Below are 14,556 nucleotides of genomic sequence, written 5' to 3' on the forward strand. Positions count from 1 at the left end.
TTCCCTACGGCAGAGACAATGTTTGTCTTACTTCCCTTAGTCCAGTGTTTGGCACATAGGAAGCATTCGATAAGTGGTAGCTATGACCATTGTTTGATTTTAGAATCCTCACCACTGTGGTCATTCCTCAAGCATCCTCCAGTCTGCAGCATCTTCAAGGAAAAGTGGTGCCCCTACATTGGCTCAATCATCCAGAGGTGGTGTGAGCAGGACAAAGTAGAAGCTGACAGTGTTGCTCCTGCCAACTGGGAACTTGCTGTGCCTATTGAAGCACACTAAAGCTACGTCCTCTTATCACCAGTGGCACTACACCCTCGGTCCCAATGGAGCCAGAAGTCGCTTCAACAAACCTCATCCACCTGCCACAACTTTTTCTCCACCAGCACACCTGTCAAGCGAGCTCTGCTCAGTCCCGTTTCTCTATAGTTGCTTTTTGTAGCAAGTATTGAGCTTGATTCTCCTCCCTGTGGAGTTCCATCATTTGGTCGAGACATTGATCGAAGCAATCCAAATCTTCCAGAGTCCCTACGCAGCAATCCGACTAATGAGTCTACACTCCCATCCATCATACTAGCCAATCATCACACTGAATCTGACGCTACTGCCTCTCTCTTTCATTTATAAACACCCTCAGGATTTTATTGGCCCATTTGGATAATTCAGGAGTGCTCTCTAATTTCCCTAGTTTAAAGTCATCTTCTTATCACCCTTAATTCCCCCCTTGCCACGTATAACATATTCACACATTCTGGGAATTTAAATGTGCACATCTTTAGGGAGCTGCAATTCTGCCTACTCATTTTTTTTTTTTTTTTTTTTTTTTTTTTTTTTTTTGGTACTAGGGATTGAACTCAGGACCTTGTAATTTCGAGGCACCGCTGAGCTACATCCCCCACCCTTGCCTACTGTTTTACTGGTTTACACGCACCTGATTTACATTAACCAACCCTTTTAGCCACAAGTCATCTACACACCTGAGCTATGTGTCCCTGTACTGGCCTCTAAATCGTGGATAACAATGCAGAGCAGGATGGGGCTAAAGAACAGGGCTCTGGATTTTCTACTGGAGACTCCTGAGCCCAGAGTGAAAAATCGGCAATTCTGTGCCTAAACTAAGTCCTGACTTCACCACTCATGTGGCTGTGAAGTCAGAAATAATAGTCTATTACTCCCTGGGGCGGCCATACCAGAAGTACTACAGACAGGGTGGCTTAAAACAACCAAAATACATTGTCTCAGCTCTGGAGGCCTTGAGTCCTCAGTCAAGGTGTGACCAGGATCACACTCCCTTCAAAGGCTCTAGAGAAGGATCTGTATGTATTTGGCTTCTCCAGCTCCTGGTGATTCTTGGTTTATGGCAGCAAAACTGCAGTTTGTCACATGGCTGTCTCTGTGTGTCCTCGTATAAAAACACTGCTCACTGAATTTAGGGTTCACCCAACTCCAGCATGACCTCATCTTAGCTGATCACACCTGTAAAGACCTTATGCCCAAATAAGGACACAGTCTAAAGTTCTCGATAGACCTGAATTTGAGAGAGACGTCAGTCAACCTACTACAAATAGCACAGCTTTCTCACAGGGCCTTTGGGAGGGCCAGGCAGACAGTGTAAGGCAGCTTCTCAAACTGCAACGTGCACACAAAGCACCTGGGGAGCTCGTTCAGTGCAGAATCTGAGGCAGATTCTGGGGTGGGTCTGCATTTCTCAGGAGCTCCCGGGTGATGGCCTTGCTGCTGTGTCTTGCTTTGAATAACAAGAGTGGAGGCAAAAGAAAGAGCTTTGGAAACAAATGTCTGCAGCATTATTAGATTTCTTTTGTAACAAGCTTTTCTCACGCTCCTGCTTTCCCACACCTGGATCTTGTGTGAACCACAGAAGACAAGGGAAATGTTTTGTTTGGATATTTTCCCCAAAAGCAGACCCAGAGACAAGGACTTGGGTCTTAGGTAGTTAACTGGGAAGGTGATCATGTGAAACGGGGAGAGAGAGAGAGAGAGAGAGAGAGAGAGAGAGAGAGAGAGAGAGAGACGAAGAGCTCATTAAAAAGCAAGTTGCTGCTAAGGCAACTAGGGATCCATCCTGCTGGAGGCCCACTGAGAAACCATGGGGACACTCCTCAGAATTGTCACACTGGAAGGCTAGGGCATTGGTCTTCAGATTCCCATCTGTCTTCATTTGAATTTTACCTCCCACCGGAGGGGGTATTCTGTGGTGGGGGTGCAGGAAGCCCCCTTCTAGGGAGAAGCTGCAGGCCCTGGAGGTGGGAGCTAGGCAGTCAGCATGCTGGAAATAGCCTTCTCCTGCAGCTGCAGGTGACCTCAGCTTGGCTGAAGCGATGGGGCAGGGAGGCAGATTGTCCTCATCTGCTATAGAAAGCTTCCAGGATTTGCATGTCATACAGATTCTATTTTGAGTGCATGAGCTACTCAAAAGAGCTCTCGCTTACAGTTATGATTATGACTGTCATCCAGCCACAGTGGATACCTTGCCCGTTAAGGGTGTCATAGAAGAGTCCATCAATGGCCTGCTTTGGCACCTGACTTTTGGGCCTGCCTAGCCATTTACATGGGGGTTGCATGGTGGGAAGAACTTGCTCCCAGAGCCCTATGACTTATGCTCTAAGGTCACCTTAGGAAGAGGATACTTCCCTCTCAAAGTGCCTACCTTCATCTAGTTCAGTCTGTCTGCACTTGACATTCAGTGTCACCTTTCATTCACATAATAATCGTATGAGCTAGTGACTATGATTGTCCCATTTTATAGCCAAGGAAACTGAGGGCCAGAAAAGCTAAGTCATTCACCTAAGGTCACTCTGTAAGTGGCAGAAATGGGATTCAAGCGCAGCCTACCTGAATCACTAGAAATGTAATAAGAGCTCCTTTAAAACTGAGGGTTTAAAGAAGGACCCAGTCAGCAGGGGATGGTAGCATATACCTGTGATCCCAGCATTCAGGGAGCCTGAGGCAGGAGGAACCAAAGTTCAAGTAGAGCCTGAGCAACTTAGCAACTTATGGAGACCCCGTCTCAAAGTTAAAATTAAAAAAGGACTGGGAATGTAGCCCAGTAGTAGAGTTCTTGGGTTCAGTACCCAAAACTGTGGGAAAAAGGATTTGACCCTGACATTTCATTTTGCTCCCCTGGACTGTGATTTCTTTATGTTACTTTTCCTCTTCAGCTCATCTCAAGTTCCAGGAACAGCCAACCTTGCAAACAATCATCTCACGACAGAAACCAAATTGCCCCCCTCAAGCAATAATGACTTTCCTGGTGCCAGCAGGAACCCAAAGAGCTAACCCCAGTTCTCCCACTACATAATCCTAAAGATGTCAATAATTCTAAGGCAGAGCCTAGGATGCCAGTTCTGTTTCTTCCCAGTATGGCCCCACTAAAACTAATTCTTTTCCTGCTTCACCTCCACTCATCTCTGCTGACTGGATTGTCACAGAAAGGAGCTGGACCCAGTCTGTTGGAACCTCCAAAGCCAGGACCTCGGCCAAGGATTCTGAGAGCAGACTCTAGATTCCATAACAGAAAGTAGGTAGTAAGTCCCAGTGAGATTTAAATACAGTTTTAGACTCTACTTCTAATGAATGCAAACAGTGAGAAAAATGACTTATTATAGCACTGTGGATTCCATACAAAATGATTCACTTTAAAAAAATAATTTACTGCAAGCAAAATACATGTATTCCCTTTTATAAGTCACTGTGTATTTACTCAGTGTTAGTATTAACTGGGAGGGCGGCTTCACTGGGATGAATAGATTTTTCTTAAATAATTAGTAAATGAATAGATCCCAACTCTTACAGGCAAAAGATGCATTGAGACATGAAGTAGATTAAATGATATGATATTATTACTTTCAAAAATGTTGCCACAGGATTTCCTCAACTAGTAATTTTCCCCAGCTCATCAAATACAGGATTCCACTCCCATACACATTTCAAGAACACACTTATTCACAAAGTCTGAGAGATCCACACCTCTGCTAGTTTGGGAGCTATTTTCCTCCTTTTGGGGGTATTATCTGTCAAGAGAAGGGATAGTGCAAGTTTTCTGCCACTTTGATTTCCCTGCCCCATGTGTGCAGGGCCATAAGACGTGTGCATAGAGGGCTGGAACCCCTAGGTTTGCAGAAAGCAGCCATTGACAAATGAGTCCACAAAGATCTTGGGGAAGGGGGAAAGAAAGCTTTTCTAATTTCTTCCATTCTTTCTGCTGCTTTTTCTTTCTCATATTTATTGTTCATTATAGAGGCCCAAGTCTCTACCTTGAATGAGCTGACAGTCCAGCTGGAGAAACAGGCAGAACACACTGGAAACATCATGTAGACAAACACATGTGAGCTGTGGACAAAACATGGGAATGTGTGGCTCTGATGCTAAGCATGGAAGAGGCTCAGGGGAGAGAGAGATCAGTGTGGACTGAGAAGAAAAGAGGTAGAGTGAGAAAAGCACCAGTTCAGAGTAAGGAGACCTGATTTCTAGTCTGGTTCTGTTGCCTTGACCCTGTGTGTCATCACGTGTGTTTACTTATCTCAGGCCCACCCTCAAGTAGTTTGCAGTCCAACATCGACAAACAGGCAGCACAAGCACCAGCTGTTTACTAGGCACTGCCGAGACACCAGGAGGCAAACTCCCAATGCTCTGTGGACACTTGCAGGTCCCCAGACCCACCTGGATACTCTTGCTTTGGCATCTTGCTGACCACATTGCCTTCACCTTGTCCATATGGGAAACCTACTGACCCTTCTACTGTCTGGCCTGGCCGGGAATCACCCTGTTTGTGAACACCTCTGTCTTAATCTGTTTGAGTTGCTATAACGGAATACCATAGACTGTGTCTATTTGTGCTTCAACCAATATTTTTTCTCAGTGTTCTGGAGACTGGAAGTCCAATGCCAGGGCCCCATGAGTCTTCTCCAGTTTGCACATGGTCATCCTCTGAGTCTTCCCATGGCAGGGGGAGGGCTCTCTGCTGGCTGTTCTTGTGAGTGCTCTGATCCTATCAAAGGGACCCACCATGATGGCTTACTCGCCTCCTAACACCATCAACTTTGGGATTAGGGCTTGAACACATGGATTTTGGAGGAACATAAACATTGAGACCATAGCAGCTTCCTGAGCTCCATGTACCTTCCCATCCACCACAGTTCTTTCCTCCACTGTGCTCCCATCAGAGTCTTCCATCAGTGCCTTCACTATGCTAGAATGACTAGGTCTCTGTACCTCCTACCTAACTCTTGCACTCCATTGCAAGCCTGTGAAGACAGGAACCAACACATTATCTTTTTACCTAGTACTGGCTCAAGGTCTGGCCCAGAGCAGTGGCTCCTCCAATAAATGTTTGCTGAGCCACACAGAAAGGAATCCAGCTGACAAGGGATCTTCAGCTCCATCAGCTTTCTATTCCATTTGCTCTATAGAAAGGGAACTTGGGAGCATGACAGGCTTGTAAGCTTTAACTACTGTAATTGGTAGGTTGTTTGGAGATGGCACATTCAAGAGAAGCTGATAAGTAGAAACCAGTGCTGTGTTGCCACCTCAGATTCCAAATGTCAACCCAAACTCCAGAGGGTCCTGTTCAATAAAGTGGGATCAAGCACAGTTTGAAAGCTGCCAAGACCCACTAGGATAGGGGCACCCACTGTGTTGCACACAGATGTCCCCTTTGTCACCCACCCCAGAATCATGCAACATACGCAGATGGGCAGAGGAATGATGTTGACCTGTCCGTGGTGGAATGGCCCTTGTCTGGTACTGTCTGCCTCCTCTTATACTCAGTTCCTACTATGGACAGAGGGAGGAGGTAGAGGAAAATGATAGTAGGCAGAGTCTACATACTCCCATAGGCTGCCATACATACTCGGAACACAGGAGCCTTTTGATTGACTAAGGGAGGACTCTGGGCTAATGAGGCCTACAGTGTGGACCCAGCCCTTGACTAGCCAATGTGGTTTTCACTTTTTCCAGACACAGCTTCACCCTTACAGGCCTTGCCAAATGGCTCATAGGGCCCAGGAGAGAACGTGACAGCTCTTTGCAAGTGCAGCCATTTTTACCACTGGAGCACAAAAAGCAGTGGCAACATCCTGGCTACAGAGGCGACTAGAGGTGCTGCACTGCCCCAGCGTGCATAAAGCCCTGGGTTCAATCCCCAACACATCCTGGGCACAGAGGGCAACGTCGTGTTTGCGTTCAGTCCCACTCTTCCATGCTTTCTTAGAAAAGAGGTGAAGGTGATCCTTCCCAAGCAGAGGAGCCATAAACACCACAGGTTGGTCATCTGTGTTCTTTCAGGGGTCAGTTCAACTGAGATAAGGAGGAGAAGCATAGGAGATAACCCCACTGGAGGGTGGCAAAGACTGCCCCAGTATGACACCTTATCCCTGTGACCAGAGTCAGAGGGCAGTGACAGGGTAGGGAGAGGGGACCAGACCAACTTCCTTCAGCACTGTTACTATCCCATCTGTCTTAGTCTATTTTTTGTTGCTGTAACTGAATACCACAGATTAGACAATTTATAAAAAAAATAGAAGCTTATTTAGCTCATAGTCCTGAAGGCTAGGAAGTCCAGGAGCATGGTGCTGGCATGTACTTAGTGTCTAGTAAGAGCCTCATGTCACAACATAACAGGGCAGAGGGCTCACACGGTAAGGTGGAGGAAGGGTGCTGGCTTGGATCTCTCTTTTCTTCTTTTAAAGCCATCCTCATCTAATCCCAATTACCTTCCAAAAGCCCCCACCAAAGACAATTAACATATGAATTTAGGGGTTAAATTTCCAACACAGGAACTTGGGAGGGGGCACGCACATTAAACCCACAGTACCATCTGTCCAACACAGGAAGAATGAGGTTTGAATTAAAGCTTGTGATAAGGATGGTAGACAAATAAGCTAGATAGTAGTCATCTGTGACAAACTTCTAAGCCAGTGTCTTTGCAAGTACCTTGCTTGGCTTGTTTATTACTATTATGTTCCGTGGCCCCTGCTGCCTCAGAATTTAGGTCCAAAGGTCACCCTGTACATAAGACTCAAGCTCACTCTGAAAGAGTCTAAACTCAGCCTAGTCTGTGAGTGGCTCAGCCCTGGTCACTGGACCTAGCGCAGCCTGGGTCCACACACTCAACTTTGTTGATGCCAAGCTCTGACCAACATGTGTCACCTACTCCGGGCTCAGTTAGGGAGCAGCTTCATTTAAAACTTTGTGAGATGCCAGTAAATAGCACACTAATGGAATCCATAGATGGGCTAAAACCGGATTGCTGAGAATCAGCTAAGACTGAGATTGAGTCTCGAGGGGGCCTGGGAGGCTAGAAATATGGTGAGGAAATAAGCATGTGAAATTCACCCTGGACAGAGGCCAAATAACTTCATGTGTGTGCTGCCAAATTCTCCCCACAGTTATCAGAAGGTGGGAAGGCTGTGGAAAACAGGGAGACAGAGGGGCGAGACGTGGTAGGGGCTTGGAGCAGGGGACTCTGACCTAGTCATTTGGGGGTGAGTCTGTAGAAACAGCTCATGGACTAGGGGAGCAGGCGCTTGTCTATGTGAGCCCAGAGAAATGCTCAGAGGTCCCAGTGGGACCCAGAAGTTCCAAGGAAAGCAGAGGTTTAGGCACACTGGACAGGGAGAAAGTCCTGGCCCAGTCCTGCTGGGGATAGTTTGTTATCAGGGGTAACAAAATCTCTGGTGCTCACCTGTTCCCTCTGGAGTCCCCACAGCTGGCCTAGATGCTGGGCAAAACTAGAGTCAGCAAAAGATGGCAGTAATAATGTCTCTGGAGCCAGACAGACCTGAGTCTGACTCCTAGCTGTGTCCTGAACCTCTAGATTAGTCATCCAACATCCTTCAGCCTCAGTTTCCTCATCTGAAGATGAGATATTAGACCTTTCTCACCAGATGTACTGAAGAGAAAATAAGGAAATGTCTGTGAAGCAACAAGCATAGTTCTTACCACAATGTCAGCCAAGAGGAGGAAAACAAAGATTGTGCTGTGCAGCCCTCACTATGTGTCCTTCCATGTTCCTTGCTCTCGGGGCTGACTTCTTTAGGACTACAGGCCAGCCTACGCTCTCCTTAGATAGAAAATGCCTGGCCTCTCCAACCCTGCCCTCTGCCAAACCTCCGTTGTTAAAAGAGCTGCCACATTAATGGCAAATTATGGTTGATTGCCTCTTTCTACACCTATAACGCTGCATGAATGGAGACAGCCAAATCTTTAGCTAGAATGAAAATTGTGAATTTTGAGTTTTGCCTTAAAGATTCCTAAAACAAATCTTGATATGTTATTTGTGAGTAGCATAGTTAAATGTCTGATCTCCTTAACTTGGGTTGTTGTGGCCCAGAGGAGGGCCAACACCATGGATTTAATGCCAGTGTAGACTACTCTCCTTCATTTTAGCCCCAGCCATGGCCTAAACCCTAGCGAGCCCGGGCCATGGCCTCAGCCTGAGTCCCCAACCCAGTTCTGCCTGCTTCATGTGAAATGGGAAAGGCGAAAACCAAACTCACCTCCACGGCAGAGAAAACAAGTACAAGTTCAAGATATCTTGTGAGGATAACACAGGTTTATTAGTTCCCTCTTTCTCAATTATGAACACTCACTGAAGCTGCAGTTTCACAGAGTAGCCTCCCCTAGGAATGACAGACCCTCGCAGCCTGCCCTCTGAGCACTTGTTATCTCCAGCCAGCAGTGACAACCGCTTAGAATCCAAAGGCAATCCATGAAGGTGTAAGACGTTTTCTTCTATGGGATCAAGAGAGGCCTGGTGCCATAGTGCAGATGATTCTCGAAGGGGTGCCCAGGCTGAGCAAGTGCAAGGATTTAGCTGTGGCTCTCTCCTAGGTCCAAGAAATCATGCAGCAGCAAATCTTTCTCCTTTCTCAGTGCATTTGCATCATGCCAACCTCCAACAAAAGGTCGACCCACTGGTAAAACCTTCTGCATTGAAAATTGTCTCAGACCCCGGAATGGGAGCTGGCCTCTTCTGGGCTCCTCCTCACCATGAGCAGTTCCAGCCTGAGACCAGGAAGTGTCCTGTCAGATTTTTCAGGCCAGACCCACTTTCTCACATTTAGTTGCTTGTGTCCAGAATTCTGATTCAGACTATGTGCACTCCATAAATAGCCTAGGAAGGAAATGTGCAACCAGCTCTTGTCACCATCATTATTCCAAAGTCCCCTACAACACTAAGGCTGCCTTCGACCAGCTGCAGCCAGCTAAGTTCTTGTCCTCAACTTTCTTTTAACTGGATCCTTATGTCTAGTCACTTCACAGAGTCAATCCCAGCTCTCCCTCTTCTGCCGAAGGAACTGTTGCCTCATCACCAGGGAGTTCTCAAGGCAGGGCCTACCCTTTCCATCTTGTGTTCCTATAAACAGTGTTCTTTCTTAGACTGGACATTGAACTTGCATTCACTCATTCATCTAACAAATATTTGAGTACCTACTATCTGCTGTACTCTGAAAAGAGTTCAATAGTGCAGTGAAGAAACAAAGCTCCAGCCTTCATGAACCTTTTAATGGATGGCAAAGAGCCCAAGGAGGGGAAACCAAGAGAAATCACTAATTCAATCATCAAGAAGCAGGCATCTACATGGCCCAAGGCTTCAAACTAGGTCCTAGAGGAACAAGACCAAAGCAGAGCTTGTACTTGGCCAGAAAGAGGCATCAGCCAGGCCAGTGCTTTTGTCATCCATTCAGGGGAAATGTTTTCTCTCAGGATCCTTGCTGAAGGGAACTGTGTTGGCCTGGGTCAGCTGCTTACTACCCCACCCTCAACCTGCACCCTTTGCCCCACTACAAGCAGCACATGTTGGTTGAGCAGGCACAGAAAGCCATTTTTCCATACATCACAAGGAAGCACACTGGTGTTTCCTTGAAGGGCAAGTGGAAACAGAAGTGACTTCCAGGTCAGCCTCGGAGCAGAGGGAGTAGACTAGCAAGGGAAGCAGCACCCTTCCTTTGGGGGGCTATTGTTAATGTGTCCATCACCTGCACTGACCAACTGACCTGGCAGGGATACTAGTCCCAGCTCATCCCTGCCCATCATGGGACTCCTTCAGCGGGCAAACAAGGCATTCAGGCATGCCCCATCAACCTCAGCAACACTTTCTCGTAATTGTGCGGTTGCTTGAGTCTCTTCTTCCCCAAGCCTTCTCCCACACTCCTCTCCTTTCACAAGTGTTAGCCCTGCATGGAAGTCTGAAGACTCTCTCTCTCTGCCTACCCTTGCTTCCAACCCTGTCAGCTTCACACTTCCCCCCTCCTCAAAGAGACCTCCTGTATGGTTAATCCCCTTTGGATGTCTACTCCTCGGAAGATTGGACCTGAGCTAGAAGGCAAAGACCCCATGAGTCAGGATGAGCAGCATGGTTTCCTGGTTCTGCAGGAGGGGCTGAGCATGGCCTAGAAGGGGGCCCCTGCTTCATACACCTCCTATCCTACTAAGAAGAACCTGCACCAACTACTTCCTCAACTCAGGAGTCTCCATTTCCCTCAAGCAGAAGTCCTGGAAAGTTCAATCCCACATATACAACTATTTATTCATTTTAGTTAGAAAAATAAATCCATATATAACCCCACTTTACCCAAGATCTGTGTCCTGGAGAAGTTAAGTGCAAATTGAATTGGGGGAAGTTGATCCTATTGTACGTGTCTCAGGAGGGTTCACACTGAAAGGGAACTCAGAAGTACATCCAAGTCTGCCAGCATGCCACATCTCTGAGTTGACAGCAAAATTGACAGTAAAACTGATGACAGTGGGTATACTGTAGTGAAGTCAAGCAAACAGCAATTGCAGCAAGACCCTGGCTACAGGGACTCCAGCCCACTGAGGTGATACCAGGATCCACTCTGAGAACAATGGGCCACAGAAGATAAATTAGAGTAAGATCTGGGTGGTGACACTATTGCTAATTCAGTAGTTCTGAGTAACAGGAGGGAGTTTAGGCAAGAATTTTCAGGGAGATCATTGAGGGTGAGAATCTAGGACCTAGCTCCAGACATTTCTACCTCAAGTACACAGAGCTATACCCTTCCTGCCTTTCCTCAACTGTCCCAGTTGCTCCAGGATTCCCCCTACACAGCTCTCTGGGCCTGGCCATATGTTTGGCTGCCTGGGGAGGTCCTGGCATGGTTCCTGGAGTCAGAGGTGGGGTGAAGATGTGTGGGCTGCTTGGAGTGTGGCAAGCCCTCAAGGCCAGCTGCAGGGCACAGGGCCAAGTTGACAATGCCAGCCACTGGAGACAGAGTGGCAACTGCTGCCGTCGACTCCAAAATACCAGTTGAGGTTTTCTGCTACTTTGGGGTTTAGAAACTATTTCCAGTTCTGTTATGTCTTTGTTTTGCCCTATTTTTGCTTTTGTTTTTAATAGTGTTGGTGGTAGTGCCTGGAGGTAAGAGAGAGGGAGGACAGGGCAAGAGCCGAGGGAACAGTGGAGTCAGGAGAGTGCACCCTGGTTCTGCCTCTCAGCTTCTCCCCTACCACTCCCATCCTTGGGGCCTGTGCCTTCTAGAGCCTGTTCTCCAAGCACAAGGGCCAACGGGGCTGCCCCTCTGCCCTATTTTTCCCCCATCACAACTTCCCTATACTGCGGCCCATTCTTCTAGCATTCAGTTCTCTCTTAGTAAATGAGAATGTTGTCCTCGGCTGCCTTTTCTCCCACTGAACACCTTGTCCCTGGACAGCCTCACTGGCATCCCTGGCCTCATTTGCCCTTTATGTGCCATAAATTCTACACCTATTTGTCTGCCCCCCAACTCTCCTGTGAAACACAGACCTACGTATCCAAGGACTTCTCTACTTGGACGGAGCTGTTTTAAAAACTGTACAACTGGCAGAACAGGGCTGTGATCCGTGAGAGAAGGGAAACAAATGAGGCGACGTCTACGATGTCCCTTGGTTTCTGCTTGAAGGCTCTTTCTGGAGCATGCTGTAAGAAGGAGAAACTCCAGAACAGCACAGAGATCTCTCTGAGTTCATGAGAATGATATTGCAATTTGGGAGACTGAGTTGGCTGGAATTTGCAGGGTAGAGCCCTAGAGAGGAGGGAAAAACACAGAAAAAGCGTTCCAGGTGTCTGCCTAGGTGTCCTCTTGGTTGAATGGCTGATACTGAGCTACATATACATTGAGTGAGACCCCTAAAACCTGCTGAAGACCTATTAAGATGTTGTAAGCCAAAATTCCCAGAGCCCTCAGAGATGTGGAAGGCATGTAATTTACCATCGGTCAGAGTAAAGAAACCTTGTGAAAATCCAGGATATTCCATGAAGGATCCAAGAAGTGCCATACCTTTGAAGTAAGGATAAGCTAGTCCTAGAATAAATGCTAGTCGAAACCTGCTCTAAGGAACCTTAGAAACAAGCCTTGAAAAGTTCAGGCAAATACCCTAACAGCCAGCCGGAACAAAGTTCAAGGCTCCTTAAAAATCTACACAAAATCCAGAGACCCAACAATGTATATTTACAATTTAAAAGTCTTAAACATGTAAGGAGGCAGAAAAAATGCACTGCTTCCATAGCCCAGGGAAATATCAGTCAACAGAAACAAAACCAAGAATGGCAGAGATGAAAGAATTAACAAACGAGGATTTTTAAAACAGCTACTTTACACTCAAAGAGTCAAAGAAAATATGGAAATAGCAAGAAAGAAATTTTCAAAAGCATAAAAATAACCAAATAGAATTATTATAGATAAAAAACATATTTGAAATTAAAAATTCACTAGATGCACATAATGGTAGATTAGACACTGCAGAAGAAAATAGCAGTGAGAAGAAACAGCAATAAAAATGACCCACAACAAAGCCCAGAGGAAAAAGACTGATCAAAAAGTCAACAGAATGAAGCTTGGTGTGGTGGCACCTGCCCATAATCCCAGCAGTTGGGAGGCTGAAGCAGGAGGATCGCCATGCGTTCAAGGTCAACCTGGGCTACATAGCAAGACCCTGTCTCAAAAAAAAAATTAGCAAGTTAACAGAATGAAAGGGGAAACAACATGTGATACATCCATATGATAGAGTATTATTTATCTATGAAAAGGATGCATGCTACCACATGGATGAACCTTGAAAACATGCTAAGTGAAAGAAGACCATCACCAAAGACCACAATTTATGACTTATCTTACATGACATATTCAGAATGAGAACAATCGGGCTGGGGATTTAGCTCAGTGGTTCCACTGCCTGCCTAGCAAGCGCAAGGTCCTGAGTTCGATCCCTGGTCCCCGCCCCCTCAAAAAAAGTAGAAGAAGAATAACAACAACAATTATAGTGACCAAAAGCAGATTAGTGGCTTCCAGAGGCTGGGGACTAAGGAGTTGGAGGAATAGCTAAAGGACACAAAATTTCTTTGGAGCTGATAAAAATATTCTAAAATTGGCTGTACTGCTGGTTGCACATACTTATGAAGATGTACAAGTATTGAATAATGCACTTTAAATGGGTGAAAATGTGGTATGTGAATTATATCTCAATAAAGCTGTTATTTTCAAAAAAAGTTTAACATTGTTCAGTGACCTATGATTCAATATTTACAGTCTAACACATATGTAATTAGAGTTTTAGTAAGAGCTGGAGGCAGAAAAATCATATTTGAGTAAATAATAGCTGAATTTTGGCAAATCTGATGAAAACTATAAAATACATATCCAAAAAGCTCAACAAACTTCAAAAACGATAACAATGGGGCCAGGGATTTAACTCAGTGGTGCCACTGCCTGCCTTGCAAGCACAAGGACTCAAGTTCAACCCCTGGTACCAAAAATAGTAATAATAATAAAGATAAAACTAAGGAATCTCATAAGCAAATTGCTGAAAATTACTGATAAAGAGAAAGCGATAAAAAGTGGCCCTAGAAAAAAGACACATTCTATACAGTACAACTAAGCCAATGGCTACCACAGACTTCTCAACCAGAATGTTGCAAAGCTGACGGCAATGGAGGGACATCTTTAAAGTATTCAAACACAACAAGAAACGTTGAAGGAAGTTCTTCAAGCTGAAGGGAAATGATACCAGATAGAAACAGATTTACAAAAACGAATGATGAATGCTAGAAATGATAAATTTTTGAGTAAATACAAGATCTGTTTTCCCCCATTCAAAAAAAAAATTCTTGCCTTGCTTTTGCGAGAAAGGCAGTGGAACCACTGAGCTAAGTCTCCAGCCCAAGAATTTGTTTTTTTTGTTTGTTTGTTAGTTTTTTTTTTTTTTGGTTGGGGGAAAACAGATCTTGTATTTATCCCATTCAAAAGATGATTAACTTAGGAGGATGAGTGAACGTGACCAATCTACAATATGTGCACATATGAAAATACCACAGTTGAACCCCTCCAAAAGAAAATCTTTTGAGTGCTTTGACCTTTATGCAAAAGGAAAAACTTTCAGTAAATGTCTCCGCTGTTACTAACAGTTAAGTTTTTTGAAATAATAAAAAATATAACTTATTGAAATGTCTCACTGTGCCTCATAAGTATGTATAATTCGTACATGTAAAATAAAAATATATTTAAAAAAGATAATTGACTACTAAATGCCACTGAATTATTC

The sequence above is a fragment of the Fukomys damarensis genome, unplaced genomic scaffold (assembly GCF_012274545.1).
Source record: "Fukomys damarensis isolate Sample0158 unplaced genomic scaffold, DMR_v1.0_HiC HiC_scaffold_39, whole genome shotgun sequence".
Classification (NCBI taxonomy): domain Eukaryota; kingdom Metazoa; phylum Chordata; class Mammalia; order Rodentia; family Bathyergidae; genus Fukomys; species Fukomys damarensis.